This window comes from Onychostruthus taczanowskii, unplaced genomic scaffold, assembly GCF_017590055.1.
Source record: "Onychostruthus taczanowskii isolate IOZ18803 unplaced genomic scaffold, ASM1759005v1 scaffold66, whole genome shotgun sequence".
Lineage (NCBI taxonomy): Eukaryota > Metazoa > Chordata > Aves > Passeriformes > Passeridae > Onychostruthus > Onychostruthus taczanowskii.
In genome coordinates this window covers 25,721-44,431 of record NW_024504344.1, presented here as the reverse complement: position 1 = coordinate 44,431, position 18,711 = coordinate 25,721, and positions in this window count along the sequence as shown.

Here is an 18,711-nt window from a genome sequence, read left to right as displayed (position 1 = left end):
GATGTGTAGCCTGGAGAAAAGGAGGGTCAGGGCTGACCTTATTGCTCCCTACAGCTGCCTGGAGGTTGTATCCTGGTGGGCGGCAGTCTCCTCTCTGAGGTGAGAAGTGAAGGACAAGAGGAAATGGCCTCAAGTTACACCAGGGGAGGTTTAGGTCAGATATTAGGAAAAATTTCTTCACCTAAAAGGTTGTCAAGTACTGCAACATGTTGCCCAGACTTTTGGTTGGGTCACCATGACTGCAGGTATTTAAAAGACATGTGGTATGTAGGGACATGGTTTCACGGTGGACTTGCCAGTGCTGGATTAAGAGTTGGACTTGATGGTCTTTAGATGTATTTTCAAACCAAAGAATTCTACAATTCCATGACTCTATACTGATGAAATTTACAAATTCTCTGAAGATCCACATGTCTGCTTTTAATTAACATTTTGTGATTTTATAGATTTCCAGAGCCTATGACTTTTATGTTTTCCAGTTGTCATGTGCAACCAGATAAAGAAAGAACCAAGTTTTTCCAGGAAAAGTGTGAATTGTTATCACAGAACCTAAAATGTAGTCACATGCTCTCAGACTTCTACAGCAGCAGTTTGCTAGTACTGTTCACCTCCTCGTTACTGTTCCCATCAAGACATAGAAGCTGAATATGTGGGGTTCCTACTCTTCTCAAAAGCAAAGTAAAACAAATCCATTCTCCTCTTTGCAGAGATGTCTTAGACTGGAACAATCACTGTTGATTTCTATGAGTCTGGTTCAGTTTGCACTTTAATTTGGAGAATTCAAGCAACCATTTCTATGTTAGCTGTTAGGATTTGATAAGCATCGAAGGGCCATCAACTTCAGAAACTATTGCAGATGTTCTAGGGAGAAGAAAAAAAAATGGTGATTATGTGTTTAGGAAAGGTATAATAGCTGTGTTTGCATAGTGAACATCACACATAAAAATTACACCAACTAAATATCATGTAAATGCAAATGTGAAGATATAGCAAATTTTCCAGGGATGTAATTTTGGCAGTATTAGTTTGAAAAGATTTTCAGTGGAGTCTAACTAATACTGCCAAAAATACCTGTACTAATGAAAATTAGGCAACCTATTGAAACCAAAACTGAAGAGTTCAGAGACTCAGCCAGGGAGCTGTCAATCTGTTTTCTCATATAATCAATTTAATATCCCTCCATCACATGTATAGTTAATCTGCTTCATGGGACCAGACAGTTTGCTTCCAGGTTTTTTTATGAAGTTTACAGTAGGTTTAATTTGGGGTTTTTTTGGTTTTTTGTTTTTTGGGGTTTTTTTTTTGTTTTGTTTTGTTTTGTTTTGTTTTGTTTTGTTTTCCTTCAGCTATTGATGATTATACAATGACTCCATTTTAGTTCATCATAGCAAATATAGTCAAAAGGCATTTTTGCTCTATTATTTGCAATTATGCAGATCCTAAGCATAGCATTTCATACCACGTCAGTGTTGTAATTTCCATTTTTGTTTGATAGACTGCTTGAATGAATCTTGAGGCTTGAGTCAGCTGCCTATTCAGAGGTGTCAGGTGTTATTTGCAACACCCACAAATAGCTGAGACATCTTCCAGGGCTGGCAGCTGCTGCACAGAACCTGTACTTACCTGGAGCAGCAGCTGGAAGTGGAGCAGAGCTCCATTAAATGGCACCAGCCACCCCCCCATCCTGGGCACAATTATCCTGCCTTTACCAGGTGGGATTCATTTTAATACTCATAATTGTATTATAAATACTCATAAATTGTATTATAAATACTCATAAAAGTATTTACAAATAGATGTTCACCTCTGCTTTTAGTGTCTAAGACTTCTCTGTAGTTGATTGAAATTTTAGAGATGCACTTCAGTTGCTTGAACGTCATCTCCAGTGGGACAAGACATTTAATGCACCCTGCTTTTCCTCCAAGTGCCACTCCCAGGAGTCATGTACTCTTAAAAGTTCTGTCATAGGTTCTTGGGTGGTCCTGGGTACCTTTGAATGTCCCAGGTGCCATCAGACCCCTATCTATAGGTATCCTCTTGCCTGGCTCATCTGTCAGCTCAGCCAACAGAGCCCAGAGAGCAATTCAGCAATTCAGCAATTTAGCAATTCAGCTGCTCCATCCACTTTAGGAGCTAATGGCATCTCCCCCTCCACTTGCATTGGGTAGTGGTAATATTCAGACACTCTCAGGTAGGTATGGAGGTGTTTAAGATAGCAGGGGCTCATGGGGCTGGCAGATACCACACTGGACCCACAACATACCCAGGACTGTTCTGGACCAACAGACAGAGCCCAGGCAAGGTACCCCACTGCCTCTCAGGTGTTTGGGTCATTAAGCAGGGCCCATAGTAAGAACCCAGTGCACATTAAGAAGCAGACCCCTGATGCGGTTGTCTTAACTTGGGTCCCAACCCCCCCCCCCCCCACCAAACACTGTACTTAGAAAAAAAATCAATTTTGGAAACATCAAATAAGGTGTGTTATGTAAAAGAGAATGTGCAAGGTCCTCTGCTCTTGCCCAATGTGTTCTGTCTCTGATAACAGCCATAACTTTCCTATTCTATAAGGGCAGCTGTGATGGGCTGACCCCAACAGCATCCAAATACTGACCCTGACTTTCCCTCACTCCTCTCTTGGAAGGTATGGGAGCTGAAGGAAGTTGAAGGAAGTCAAAAGATCTTGTGAATAAAGATAATAATAATAATTTAATAAGAAAAACAAAAGCTGTGTGTGCAAGTAAAGCAAAAATGTGAATAAATTCACTGTTTCCTGTTGGTGGGCAGATGTCCATCTCTCTCCTGGTAAGAAAAGTCTCAGCTTGCATAACAGGTGCTTGGAAAGACAAATGCCATAACTCTGAAATTTCTTCTTCCTTCTCCTTACCATGAGTTTTATTGCTGAATATGATGTAATGTGGCATGGAATAATTCTTTGGTCACTTTGGGACAGCTCTCCTGGATATGTTTCCTCCCAGCCTGTTGCTCAATTCCAACCTCCTTACTTGGGAGGGTGAGGGAAAAGAGTGAGAAAACCTTGATAATGTACAAGAGGTGCCCAGCAACAGCCAAAACTGTTATCCACAATTTTAATCTCAAGGGCAAATCCCCACACAGGCTGTGACAAAGGAATTCACCTGAGGAACTTCATCCCAGCCAAACCCAGTTACACCATGCTCCAGGACATGCAGATTGTCTTCTGGGTCATACCTATGAAATACTTCAGTAAGTCAAATATTCTTTCCCATATCATTGTTCTCATTAATCCTGGAGGTTCCTGTCACTTCTAGGACACATTATAGTAAACAACTCTACTTTAAAGAACAGACTTGGCCTAAAGTCAAGCAAAAGAAAAGATTCAAATGTTTCACTTAGGAAGATGGGAGAGAAAAATAGGGATTTTCAAAAATGGCATAGCAGACATCCATCCTAGCTTGACTGTCCAGTCTTCAGGGCCAAATATCTCACACCAAATCTGGGTGTTGTGTTTAAATTGTCTTAACTGGGAATCAGTAATTTCTAATTCTGACATACATTTGATATATGCACTTTTCATTTTCCATAGCCTTTATGAGCTACAGAGCATTGTTAATATTGTAGACCCAAAGTTGTCTCCAGGTCTGTTTTAGACCATCATAGCTGAGTAGAACAGAACTTTTAACAAAAGTTTAGACTTCAATCCTACACCACTACTGCCAGGAGCCAATTTGTCATTGTGTTGTCTAAGCAAATTGTGATACAGTACAACATTCATGTTTGAATGATAAAACCACAATATAGATGGGCATAACTAAAATAAGACTTAACTAGAAAATGTAATGAGATCAAAAACAGGAGCTTTTGACCACATCAACAACTTCCCTAGAGCTTGTGTGAAAAGCATGTTTCACAGGGGATTTACAATTCATTGTTCTCTTTATCCACTGCACACTGACAAACTTGCCACTTGTCAGTTAATTCAGGCAAATGATTTCCTCTTTTAGCATTAAAGAAGCAGTTTAAATTGTCTTTGTTAATGCAAACCAGACTACTGGTTTGAGCGTTACTGATTGACCAAGTATCATATGACGCACTAGAAACTTGGGAAATTAAAACAGGATTACCCAGCACACCCTTGAGTTGAGCTTTTCTGGCACAAGATCTCTGTTAATATTTTACTTCTAGTCTTTTGTGCCAGGGGTGCTAAAAACTGAAGAAAAAAAATAAGGAAGAAAAGAACAGAAAATTAGTTTGTATTGGATTTGGGTAACTGACAGTGATCGCTATCAAATCACAGATTAAATAATGTATTCCTGAAGTGTTCAGTACATTTATGTTCACAGAGTAAAATTTCCTGCCTCTTTCTCAGTCTCCCTCTCTGTCTGCAATATGGACACGTACACTGAAACTATTTTTAAAGACAAAACCCACATCAACGTTGAGCACTTCAGTGGTGCAAAAATGGTGAAACAAAGATGGCTCACAGAGACTGACTGGATACCATATGTTGTTTTGAGAGGATGTTCCATCCAAGGTTAAGGCAGTGATGTCAGTCCAAAGCATGTGAAATTTTCTGAAATCTCCTGAAAATTCATGTGAATTTCTTGAAAAGGAAACTTCATCTTTAAACATCCTGTGATATTGACCATTGACCTATCCATGGGAGGGAGGTGGGACACTCTGTTAAGAAGGAGAATATCTAGCAGTGAGTCCTTTCCCAACCTACTCCTTTATCATTCCTAAACTACCTGGTTTTATGGCAAAGTCTTAGCACAGTTCTAAGCCCTGATTCAGCTTTCCAATAACTGCCAGCTCCAGCAGTGCACTGCTGGCACAGGCCACGTCAGGTGAAGGATTTGCTCGCTGACTATGCAGGATGGGCAGATGTTGGGTGAGAGATGGAGAAGTGACTTGCCAGAGTCAAACACAAGACTCCATGTGGTGCCCTGCCAACTTTCCCTGCAGGATCCTGCCTGATAAACTCATTAAAGTTCACAGCAGAATTTGGAATTGAATTCGAATAGTCTTAGTAACACAGAAGTGTACTAATTAGCTGTGAAAACTGCATTAAATGTAGGAATGATAACACCAAAGTTTATCAATTGTGACATGAATGTATAGGAACAACAGCAGTTTAGTAACTTGGGAAGAAGTGAGCAAAAAAAAAAACTCCTAATGAATGTAAACAGAGCAAGAGGAACATTATAGATTGGATCTTCTCCATCTCCTGCATTAATCACATATAATGAAGAAACTCCACATCTCTAGGGAACTGGCACATATCAGTGATATTTTATATAAATGGGATATATCAGCAGTAATAATTCTACTGCTACTACTCTGGATATGAGTGACATGTAACTCTCACATCTAAAATCCAGCCCTGATGTCAGAGGATGCTGCTCTGCCTGTGTCAATGAGTTGTGGATGGCATGGATTTGCCTATTTCATTTCAATATGCTGGAAAGGACATATTTTTCCTTATGAAAACTAATAGAAGAAGCAGAGTTGAGTTTAACCTGTTCTGTATCCTGGTACTTTCTCCTTTTTACATAAATAAAAATGAAAAAGAAGTTTAGGAAGTTTGGCTTATCTCCAACACATACTGACATTTCAGCCATGCAAATATTTATGCCCAAATGGTTTCCAGCCTGGACAGATTTACAGTGCTCACCTGTACTCATCAAATGCCAATATCAGAAGAAGGAGATACTCAAATACCTGTTTATTTTGTAAAGCAGAGTCAACCTACTCCTTTCTAAAAGTTTATCTTGTACTGAAGATTTGGGTACATAATTTAATATTGTAAAACAATTTTTATTCAAGGCTGACATTTGAAGGGGAAAAAATGAAAAAAAAAAAAAGAAAATAACCTGACAATATGTTGACATTTAAATTAATTGACTCTATTTTTTAAGCTTCTACTGTAAAAGTTGTGATGATAATTATTTGCCTTGTATTATCTCTTTCTTTCTGATTTTGCTGGAGAAAAGGCAGAAATGGGCGATTTAATTTGCTGACTTTTAAGGCATTCAGAAATAATTTAGACATTGAAGGTGTCTATTAAGAAACAGTCTATTACATTTTTGCAATGAATGTATTCTGATAAGACAGCAGAATGCAGCACTCGTGCAAGGAAAGCAAAGTGTCAGACACAGCACAATCTAAACAAACTTTGATTACCAATGAAAGCCTACACATTGGTAAGGGTACAATTATGAGCATTTTTTTTTTTCAAATTCATGATAATAATAATAAAGGGAAAGTTAATGTCTTCAAAATAGTATCTCATAAGTGACATTCTGGCTAGTTATAAATGAGAGTGAATTTTACAATTAGTCCCAGTGATAACTGCCAAATATTTACAATTTTGGTAATCTAGTATGTATAAATATTCTTGTTGCTGCAGTTTCACAGTTAAGATTTTTTTTTCCTATCATGTCGTGAGCATGAGAATGTAAGTACATTTTTATCTACAAATAAAGTAAATTATATTACAGGCAAAAGGTAAGCCATATAGAAGATAGGATAAGTTGTTTCTTTACATGTTCATGCAACTTAAAAAAAGCATAAAGAGGTCAATATTCTCTGGGTTACAAATGGCTGAGGCTCTGTTTCATCAGGATTGAATAAAACAATATGAATTTACATGCTGAGGTTCCTGAAGAAAAAAAAAAATCTGATGACAACTCAGATTGACGGGGTTTCCCTATCCATGTCAGAGCAGATTTCAAGAAGGATCTCCAAATTTACACTCAGACAGAAAGGAGTGAGGTGTTGTCTGGCTACTACTCAGTCTGTTCCTCCACCTTAAAACCTCAGTGAATGGAGGCTGCTGGAAGTGGGCAATGAGCACATTCTGAAATCAAAAACTGTTGCAAGTTGAAAAACTACAGGCTGTGAACTCATCCAATTGCTGTGCTGCCCACTGCTTCACACAAACAGCCTGAGGGGATCCAGGTAAGCAAGGAAATCGGTGCAATAAGGAAAGAATTTGTCAAGTGGCAAAAACTGTAAAAGACCAGACTTTCTTCTTTTGGCAAGGAGAAAAATGAAACACAAAAAAAATATTTGGAAAACCAGTAGGAGAACTGAAACTGGAGGAAATAATGGTACTCAAAAAGGGCATGAATTTCTGATTGGGCTATGAAAACCCTTTCCACAGAATAATATGGAAGCAAGGGTATATCAGGGCTGAGAAAGCAAGACGACATTTCAATGGTCATCAGCATAACCACAATGCTAATTGTTAACTTGATGAATATTTTATGCTGCTTGATAACTATTTATTCTGTAATGGATTATTGTTAGCAAACATTTGCCTTTCAAAATGTCTGACATCTCCTGTTATTTTCCCTGGAAGTGAACCAGACCGTTGGTAAACATACACCTTTTCAATAAAGACTTTGGAATTACCTTTCAAGTTCCACATGGAAATGAAACTACACTCCCTAAGGGAAAGATGGTGGACATTATGACTGAGACAGCAGGTGTTTAAAATTGTTCCTGCTGAACTCAGTACAGGATTAAAATTTTACTGTGTTGGGAAAGGTATAAGAAAACATTTTGCTGAATAGAGAACCAATATGATACACTGAGACCTTTTCCAGTTATCCTGAGGTCAATACAAGCTACAGCTCCTTCCTAAACCACATTTGAAAGCTGCACAGAATATTTCTTGATGATCAAGTAATTTTTTAAGTGTACTGGAAGTCAAGTTTTAATTTTTTCACTTTCCCTGTGTGTTCAAGGATAGATGCCAGTATGAAAATACAGGGACAATTACTAGCAACCAAAAAAGTAATTAGTTTTCAGAAAGGTTAGTAGTTTATTTTTTTTATTTCTTACTCTGTAATGAAAAAAGGGCTAATAAAAATGGTCATATGGCTGTTCAAAGTGTTTTGAATCTTGGTTTAGTAAGTCAAACACAAGGAAGAAACATTTTTCATAGACACAGTGAGGGTAATGTGTTCTGAAGGGTTTGCACAGATACATCTTCAGTAAGTAAGGTCAAACTATGTGCAAAGCAGAGATGTTTAGCATAAAACCAGTATTAATAATTCATGTGCTGAGCTGGATAGTGGAATGATAAGTAAGATACAGTGATAGGGAAAAAAACAAAAAAAAAAAAAAAACAACAATAAACCTGACCACTAGACAGAAACAAGGGAAGAAAAATCTCATATAAAACAAAAGGACAATAGGAGAGGTGAAAATACCAGTTATACTGATTTAGACTTTTCTTATGAGTGTACACACAGATTAAGTGTCACGATATGACAGTGGTTCTGATTTCTCTTATTTGCTTGCTGGTTATCTCAAGCCAGAGTGACTCAGTGCAGAACCTCACCTTGTATCTCACCAACCAGCCACACAGTGTTTATCTTCACTGCAGCTCAATATGGAGAAACAAAGCCCCCTGGATAAAGGAATATATTAGTACTATGTGAGGAAAAGAATGGACAAGGTGGTCCAGGCCTAAAAATGATTTTGAAGTCTCACATAAAGTATCTTGCAAGAACTGAGTGAGCTGGCACCTAATTAATGTTATGCCTTTCTGGGATTCAGAAATTATGCCTTTTCTAAGCTTACAATCCTGAAGAAATACCAGGAATACCTAGCGTATTCCTGAAACTAAAATCCTCATAAAAGGATTGCAGTTTCTTCCAAGTGACACTTTCTGACACTTGGGCAGAGCTGCAGGTCATAGTCTCAAAACAGCACATGTTAGAAGAGCAAATTAATGGGAGGGAAGCCACTAACAGCAGGTGGGAGCAGTCAGTGAGAATGACCAGGCTACAATAAACTCCTTTTCCTGCTCCTCAGGTTTATATATCAATACATATCAATATATCAATATATATCAATAGTCTTTCTCACTCAGCTGACTAGTGCTTTAAGATAAGGGCAGAGATGAGGAGAAAACAGAGATGAGGATCCACTTCAAAGAAGTAATATTTCTGGCCCTTGTGTGCCTTCCTTCATGTTTCTCTGAGAAAAGTAGCAACTCCCTGCAGTGTCAGTTCCAGGGGAACCACATTGTGTGACCTGCTGAGTCTCCATTTCATTAGAGGTCTGTCATACACTCATAGAAGAATTTGGGTGGGAGGGGACCTTTAAAGGTCATCAAGTCAAATCCCCTGCAATAAGCAGGGACATTTTCAGCTAGATCAGGCTGCTCAGTACAACCTGACTTTGACCATTTCCATGGATGGGGAAACTACCACATTTCTGGGCAACTTGATTCAGTGTTTTACCACCCTCATTGTGAAGGATTTATTCCTTATCTCTAGCCTGAATCTACCATCTCTTAGTTTAAAAGCAATACCCCTTGTCCTGTTGTTAGCATTCAGAAACACATAATCACTGAATGAGTATATTCAGGAGCTTTTATTGAAGAGCTTTGGGTGTCAGTGGTACAGACCCAAATCTGACTCTGACACGGGTTCGGGATGAGCATGTTTATATACCCTTATCATTATATAACTACATATTAATTATTAAACTTATATTGTTCTATTGTATACATTGATTTCATCCAAGCATGGGTTTTTGTAATTTCTATCAAATCCCCCAAACATAGTTTCTCATGATTCTTGTTATGATTAAACAATAATTATCTCCAAATACTAAACAATCATGGCATTTAACAATCATATCATTTATCATATAATGATCATATCATTTATCATAATCATTAAATGATTATGCAGGTGCAGTTTCACATGGTCCAGTAAAGCCTAACATTTTCCCAGGGCCTACCAGGCCAAATTTTTCTTTTCAACTCCCCTGAATATCCCATGATTTTAGAAACATTTTATCTTTAGAAACATTTTATCCCTATACTACCACTGTCACAACAGTCTCTTCTAATAAGTCTGTCCCAGTCTTTCTTATGAGCCTAACTGAAGCATTGACAGACTGCAGTGAGGTCTCCCTGGATCCTTCTCTCCTCTGAACAACCCCAGGTCTCTCAGTCTGTCTTCATAGCAGAGGTGTTCCAGCCCTATGATCATTTTGTGTCCCTGCTCTGGACTCACCCCAACAGGTCCCACATCTTGTCTGCATTGAGGACTGCAGGGCTGGATGGAGCCTGCATGGCTGGATGGAGCCTACAGGGCTGGATGGAGGTGGGGGTCTCACTAGAGGGAAGCGAGGGCAGAATCCCAGCCCCCACCTGCTGCCCACACTCCTTTGGATGCAGCTCAGGATTAGTTGGCATTCTGGGCTGTGAGAGTGCTTTGTCAAGTCATGTCCAGCTTTTCATCTACCAGTAGCCCCAAGTCCTTCTTCTCAGGGCTCTTCTCGATCTATTCACGCCCCAGCTTGTATTTATACCAGGACCTTGCACCCAGCCTTGTTAAATCACATGAGATTCCCACGGACTCACTTCTCAAGCTTGTCCAGGGCCCTCTGGGTGGTATCCTGTCCTTCAGGTGTGACAACCTCCCCACTCATCTTGGTGTCATTTGCAAATTTTCTAAAGGTGCACTTGACTCTACTGTCCATGATATTGAGGAAGAAATTAATTATCCCTGGTCCCAGTACAGACCCTTGAGTGACATAATTTATGTCTATCCAGACACTTTAACACTGACCACCACTCTCTGGATGCAACCACCCAACCAGTTCCTCATTCACCACAGTCCACCCATCAAATCCATCTCTCTCTCACTTAGAAGGAAGGATGTTTTGGGGGACTTTGTGAAAGCTTTTACAGAAGTCCAGGTAAATGACATCTGTAGCCCTTCCCTTGTCCACTAATGTGGTCACTCCATCACAGAAGGTCCCTTAGTTGGTCACTCAGGACCTTCCCTTGGTTAAGCCATGCTGGCTGTCCCAAATCATCTCCCTGTTCTCTGAATACCTTTGTGTGGTTTCTAGGAGAGTCTGTTCCCTGATCTTCCCCAGCATGGAGGGGAGTCTGACAGGGTGGTAGTTCCCAGGGACCTCCTTCTTACACCTTTTAAAAATAAATGCCCTATTTTCAGCCATCAGAGTCTTCACCTGAGTGTCATGACTTTTCAAACATCATGAAAAATGGCTTGGCAATAATATTAGACAATTCCCTAGGACAACAACATCAGCTAGTTCCCTCAGGACTCTGGGATGCACCTCAGCAGGTCCCACAGGTCTCAGCTTCCTGCCTCCCTCTTGTAGCTGAGCAGAAGCTTTGGGACCTTTCATTTTGGGACTGGAGAGCTCTTTGGGTTACATTCTTGCTTCAACCACAGATGAATGTAGAGAGGAGGGATTTCTGCAGGTCATCTAGACACCACCCCTGTCATTGCAAGACTAGCTTTAAAGTTACCTCCAGCTGTCTGTTAGATCAGGTCCTCTTCCAGCTGAGCTGTGGCACTCTTCAGGGATGGAGAGATCACTGTCTCTGTGGTCAGCCTGTGAAGAATGGATCTGTGTGAGTAATCATTCCTTGCATTTAACTGAAATCTGTCCTGTGGCAACTGTGACTATTTCCTTTTTTTTTTTTTTCTTGCTCTGCATCTTTGAGAAAAGCCTAACTTTGTTTTTCTTACAGCTACCCTTCAGGTAGTTGAACACAGCAAATAGGTCTCCTTCTAGCCTCCTCTTTTTGAGGACAAATAAGCCTGATTTCTTAAGCCATTTTTTGATAAAGGAATCCAGAATCACAGCTACACCTTTGAGCTTGACAGTCTGGTAAATTTAATACTCATCAAACAGTGCATCCATCAAGTGCATATATTCTCGTTATGACTGCAAGGATACTAAAGAAACTGTGTTGCAAATTTTCTTAAAGCTGATGTAAATTACTTAAATCCTACCCCACCCATGCTCACAGACACTGCTATTTGAACCTGGGAAAAAAATCAGTTTGATCAAGGACAATTTACCCTGATTTATTGCACATGATTTATCCAGACTCTGTTCCAAATTATCTTGTCCCTCATTTCATTGCCTGGAAATTGCTTTTACATGTTATACTTTTTTATCAAGAAGCCCTGCACAATACCTGAAGAAGCAACCTCTGTGATCCAGCTCTGATCCATGTGCACTAGCAAGAAGATTTCACACTTCACCACAGCATAGATAAGAATAGTAGAAGTGTTTGGATTGGAAAGAATCTTAAAGAACCATCAGTTCCCACTTCCATGGTCAGGATTTCTAACCACTAAGAATTTCATATAAAGTGGAATACCAAGAAGGGACAAGCTGCATGACAACTTGCAGTTTGACTTACAGTTTCTCAAGGAGTTCTGTTCTCCACAGCTCAGGAGCTACAAGGAAAAAGGTATAATTTATAACTCACCCTCACCTGGATCATTGATTTTTGTGAATCCTGGTTTTGGATCTTGAATTCAATGTGCACTGGCATTGACATTAGGGCTGTGAGTCCTCTAATATATCTGGTTATTATAGTGCCTAAATTTGTCACTTTAGTCCTTAACTTAAGGATTTGTGTCCCACATTGATTCTTGGGAAATCCACTGTGTGCTTCAACGGTACTCACAGAGTAGGCAGAATTGAAGGTGACACAAACATTTATTTTAATGATGATGGAAGAAGTTTGAGGCTGAAGTCAGGAAGATCTGACATAAGTGTGCCTCAGTAAATTTGCAGTCTTGAGTCACACCCTCAGAATTCCCACACATTGTCAGGCAGAGAATACATCTCAAAAGCAGTAAATACAGACAGAAAAGATTTTAAAATAGCAAATAGGAAATTCAAAGAAAGTAGTAAGTGTTAGTTACCACATACATTTTTGTTAGCAAGGTGACTCAATACAGGAAGATGAAGCTCAGTTGTTATGGTATATCTAAAAGAAGGCTAAGGAAAAATTTCTTGTTCTGAAAACTTACCAAAGTCCTGGATTTGGTTTTGAAGTTCCCATGTTCTGTTCTTGCTCTGGACTTAGATGTTCACAATTACAGACCATTGTTTATGCAGAGCAAAAGATTGTGCATTTCAGAAATTTTTTTTTTGTAAGACTATTCAGAGTATGTAAGAGTGATAAAATAATTAGAGAGCTATTTTCTAGCAAGTGTGAATGCCTGGACAGTAATCAGAGGAGACATGAGTACAGGGAGGTGTTTCTTCTTTTCAGTAGTCTGGGCTTATTTGGGTTAAAGCTGAACAAAAAAGATGTGTTTTTATTCCTTTTCTTCCTCTGCATTCTGGGAGTGATAAAACTTGAGCTGTGCTGCCAAAATAATCACAGCTTAAAAAGCTGCTTTAAGGGATGAGGATTATCTCAATTATCACAGCTCTTCCAAAGGTATGAGCATAGAGGACATCAATCTGATAAGACAAAAATCCTTGTATGTTGTGTTCCCATATCTGTAAATTCTATAATACACCCAGAGGCACCAATTCTAGCCATGCTCATGCTATGGCTTACCCGTTCAAGTAGGAGATCAGTATAATTCTGGGTCCTGAAGCCATGCAATTGTGATACCAAGAGCAGAATGTAAATTATCTGCCCCTTTATTAGAGGTTTACAAGGGGGCAGCTCTGTTGCAGCTCCACCATAGCAAAACAGACACCTTGACCTTCCTTAATCCTAGAAATGCTTCTGGTGGTAGGCCAGGGTGTAGGCAGCATGCAGAGCCATCCTTCAGCAGCACACCAACCACTGAATGTGTGCCCTGCAGCACCCACCAGTTTCCTTTCCAGACCCAGGCACAGACTGCACTGAAGGGACTACCAACAAGGTGGATCTCACAGAGAGCTTAGCTGCTCCTGAGCATCCTGCACATCTCTGATTGTGACTGCAACTGCTCCTTGATGTGCAGTGGAAAGATGCACACATTGCTGATACCCTGTCAGCAAAGTGAACTCTTTCTGAGCAGGTGTATGTCTGCTTAATTTTATTATGTGTGCATGACTTTCAGGCAGCATAAGAGCACTTGACTCTGTCTCCTCTGTTCAGATACTTACAGTGTCTTCACAATACCCTCCTGCTCCTTCTGACTTCTGCCCCGAGTAATTAATTCTTGCACCCACTTAAAATCACATTTTGACCCTTCTATAAATACCCTGAAAATCACATTTGTGTAGATGAAGTCACAATGCGGTTTGTAGAGTTGGAGGACCAGTGACTCTGTGTGACTGCAATAATTTTACCTTCCATGGGCCCCACCTCTGTCAGAGCTTGGAAGGTTTGACCATCACACCACGACCCCAAGCAGGTGTCTGGCAGAAGCATTATGGTAGGCTCACTCCAGCCAACAAGAAAGTTGGGTCTTGCCTGCCTGTTGCATTTCTTCTGTTATTATCCTTTTTCAATTAAATAACTATAATAATGGGAAATGACATAATTGATTGATTTGGTTTCTGGAAACATAACACACGTGTCTTTTGAGTTGAACAGACTCACAGAGCCAGCAGACAGCGGAAATGGCAACAAGAGACAGAATGCTGGATTAGACTGGAGGCAGGACAGAGCTGTTAAAAGTTAAAGGGCAAAGAAACTTCCTCTATGGACTCAAAATATGTATGCTGGTGTTATTCTGATATCATTGGCAAATCCTTTGTGATCAGGTTCTTCAGTTATACAAGGCTGACAAATTAAATATTAGACTAATTTACTAATCCTGTCTCTGTTTGGCGCTGAGCCTGTCTGGCTGAATGTTGTAATCCTGTTCTCAGGTATAACTGCTCTAATGTTGCTGTGTCTTCTGAGAAACAGGATGTTACCTTAGCCATTATAAAATGAGATTATTTTGAAAACAAAAAAAAGATAAAATAGGCTGAAGATTGCAATTCATGAAGCTGGGAAATCTTATGAAGAAAAGTGTCTTGATTTCAAAGATCAAGTACAGATATTTGCAGCAAAATTGCAGCAAAATAAGTAGGTTTTTCTCTCTCTTGTGTGGTAGTTCTGAGCAAGCATCCATGCTTGAATAGGGTTTTAAAGAAGTGCATTTTCTACCTTTGCAGAGGCTGCTAAACTGGTTGGTAAGCTGAGGGGCAGTGTGGAAGCAACTGTTTAAAGCACCAACATTGTTCCCTCTGCCCTTACTCAGCCAACACCTTTCTCTCTCACACTTTGCAAGGAAGGGGACAGGCACAGGATGGAAAAGAAAGAGAAAATGCGTAGGTCATTAAAAATATAATGAGGTGAAGCAAAGAGCACTTGAAAGTTGGGATCTGGCAGGCAGGCCAAACTCTTGAAGCAGCAGAAAGCATTATTGATAGGTGATATCAATAATAAATGTGAATAGGAGGTAAGAAACAGCAAGGAGGATGAGAGTGCAGATCTGTACTTAAAGAGGGACAGCACATGCTTGGGTAATGAGACAGTGGCTGCTGCACTAAGGCCAGGGGGTTACTTGCTTCAGCTTCTCTTTTGGCCTTGCAAATGCAGGAAGGAAGTGGGAAGATTATGGGATCTTCCTTTCTTGATCTCCTGCTGAAGAAATCTCTCCTTTTCTCTGCTTCACTGAGGTCAATGTATTCATTTAGTAACAGCTCTTTTAGAGAAAAAGCAATGCTAAAATCTTCAAGAGCAGAAGATAGCAGAGCAAAGTCAAATTGTAGAGCTGGAGATGCAGGCACAGCACCAGCTCTGTAGGGAGATGCTGCAGTTCATGTTCAGGAGAGAAGTGTAGGGTCGTTCTTAGGGCCAAACCATGCACATCATCTTAACCAGAAGGCAATGCTTGGATATTTACTTCAAGCAGGGCAACCAAACCATCTCTTTTTTTTTTTTTTTTCCTGTCTTCTATGTTTGTACTAAGTACATCCTAGTAGATCTCAATTTAGTGTTCATGCAAAGGTAAAAGAAGATTATTATCAATACTGGCCAACTAAGATTCACAACACTGTACTGATGTGAAATTGTTGCTAGTCAGATAGAACTTGATCCTGTTGCTATTGACGTTTGCAGAGCTGAGGAACCAGTTATCTTCACACGTCATCTCAGTGCACTTCATCAAGTATCACACATCTTTTAGGAGCATCTCTAGAATCCCTGAGTGCTTCAAAGATACAAAATGTCCCTGGAAATCTCATGTGGTTTCCATTAAGGATTTCAGAACCTCCTCTCAGGATGGAAAGGTAATGAGTAGGTTGCTATTCTTGTCTTGGTTTTGTATTTCTAATCAGGAACATGAAAACAAAATTATATATTCACTGATGTCTTCTTCAGAACTCCCCAGAAAGCAGGGTTAAAAACCAGAATATTGGTATCTTGGGAGAAAACATTCTAACTCTTTAGTGAGTCACCTCTATTTAACTAACTCATATGCTTTTTTCTGTTTGTTTCCAAGCAACGCTGGCCCTTCTCCTCCACTCCAGATCACAGGATATTCCAAGGAGGAAGGGACCCACAAGGATCATCAAGCCCAGCTCTAAAGTGAACGGCCCATGCGAGGATTAAATCTACAAACCTTGGTGTTACGAGCATCGTGCTCTGTCCAACTGAGCAAATCTCAGGGTCATTCTCTTGGTAAGTACTGAAGATGTGGGTTCTAAAACAGAGTTGGTGCACCCATCAGTCTCAGGCAATCTCTGGCAATTAAGGATGAGTTCACTTCCATATAAGTGCAAGGCATATCAAGAAAGGAGGATTTGAAAATATAATCAATCTTTCTAAGGACTGAAACAATTAGAAGTGATAGTAATATACAAAGAAATAAAAAGCTGCTTTCAGCAGCTGTTGTAAACAGATATTATTCTCCAAAAAAAAAAAAAAATTAAAATCACATATTTTTAATAGGTGTTTAGTTTAGCTATATTCACTGAGATTTCTGCTTTTCCTGTTTTCTTTATCCTTAGACTCAGGAGGGAAAGTTTGATATAAGCATGATATTTTTTTCTGTTTACAGAGTATTTGCAACTGGATATCCTTCAGGGGAGTTTTCTAGGGTGTAATTTCCATGAAACTAGGGAGAAATGGAATTATTTCCTGTCTCAAACTAAACTGAATTTATCCATTACAAAAATGTCAGTTGTTTCTTAGTGTTGCCTCCAGGTGCTGCAGTACTCTCTCCTACTTGTGAGGGCTCATTTTCACCCTTGAGAACTTCAGATAAGTTACCCCAGAGAAGAATTAGGTTATATAGGTTTTAAACAATGATTTAGAGCCTAGTGCCTAGAATAAAGGGCAGCAAACCCCTGCAATATCATTTAGTCTGGGCGCCAGTGAGTGCACTGTTGTGCCTTTTAGATATCGTTAAGTGCACATTATGTAGTGTCCATCCCCCAAGAGCCTCCTCCACAGTCCAAGTGCCTGCACTGCCCAGGAGCATTTCTTGACACTCACTGTACCACTTGTCTCACTTAATATCATCCCATTACTCTTAGTTACAGCCCCTTGATTCACTTCTTTTAAAACCTCACATTTTGGCTGCATAAACCTGCCATACATTTAGAGGTAGATTCATGTTTTGTTAACCCACACACAGAAAGCACAGCACACACTTTGCAGGGGAGAGTGTCCTCACTTCAGGCTGTGAAAAGAAGTAAAGAATAAACCTTAATAGATTGTGTGTGGTCACAGGTGGTGTAATGAACTGAGCCTTGGGTGCAGTTCCTCTGATCCCAAAAGACACATCTGAAGAAAGTTGATAAGTTATGTTAAAATTCACACTGCGGATACTTAAACCAAGGTGATATAGGACAAGGAAGAAGTTCCAGTTTAACTGAAAGAAACCAGGTTTAGGCTGGATATTAGGATGACATTCCTTACTGTGAGGGTGGTGAGACACTGGCACAATTTGCCCAGAGAAGTTGTGGGTTCTCCATCCCTGGGAGTGTTCAAGGCCAGGTTGGATGGGGCTGGGAGCAACCTGGGATAGTGGAAGGTATCCCTGCAGGGGTGTTGGAACAAGATGATGTTTAAGGTTCCTTCCAACCTAAACATTTCTATGATTCTGTGATACATATTTCACTGTAGGTCACTGTGACAAACCATCCCCAAAAATGTCAGCTGTCTCAAAGGTTTAATTCTCTCCAGCACTGAGAAAAGCAGAGCACAGAGAAAAGGTCAACAGCACCTCATCCCTCCCCATTGTCACCACTGCATGGTCTGGATTCTTACCCAATTTCCATAATTGTGTCATCATTCTACAAGTTGCTTTGTGTTCTAATTTCAGCCTGAAAGTGTACACCCAGTTACTTTTCCTCTGAACTCCAAGTATCCCCTGGGCCACAGTACTTAAGGGACAAAATGAGCATCTTGCCTGGTCTGCCTTTGGTCTCCTTCTTTATAAAGCCCCAAGAGCAGGTTTGATGAGCACCCAGTTGTGCTTTCCCATACAATAAATGTATGTGTATAGGCATGAGTTTAGGTATTCTTTAATCTTAATTTGATATAATAATTCATAAATAAGGGAAGTTAAGCACCCATGTTTTATATCTTACAGTAGGGAGTTAGTACTCAGACCTGTATTCTACTCTTGTTATCAACATGGAGAAAATAAACTGTTTTTTCTGACACTGTTTAAGTCATCTTTTTTCCCTCCTAGCTGAGCTTTTTTTGTGGCTGTTATCTATATCTTCAAGTGTAAGCATGTGTTATTGTGGACAGCCAGAACCAAATGTTTCAGTATTGCCTCAGTCTGCTTGCCATCCCTCTCTGACTTCAGCCTATGTATAGATTACAGCATTTGCTGCCATAATGCAATTTTAAAAGTAACTTTTTGCTTGCTGAAGGTCAAAAGGACAAAAGGTCATTCTATGGCAATTACTTTTCCGTCATTTAAAAATAAATATTCAGGTCACATTACTTAAAAATTGCCCCCTGACCCCCTCCCC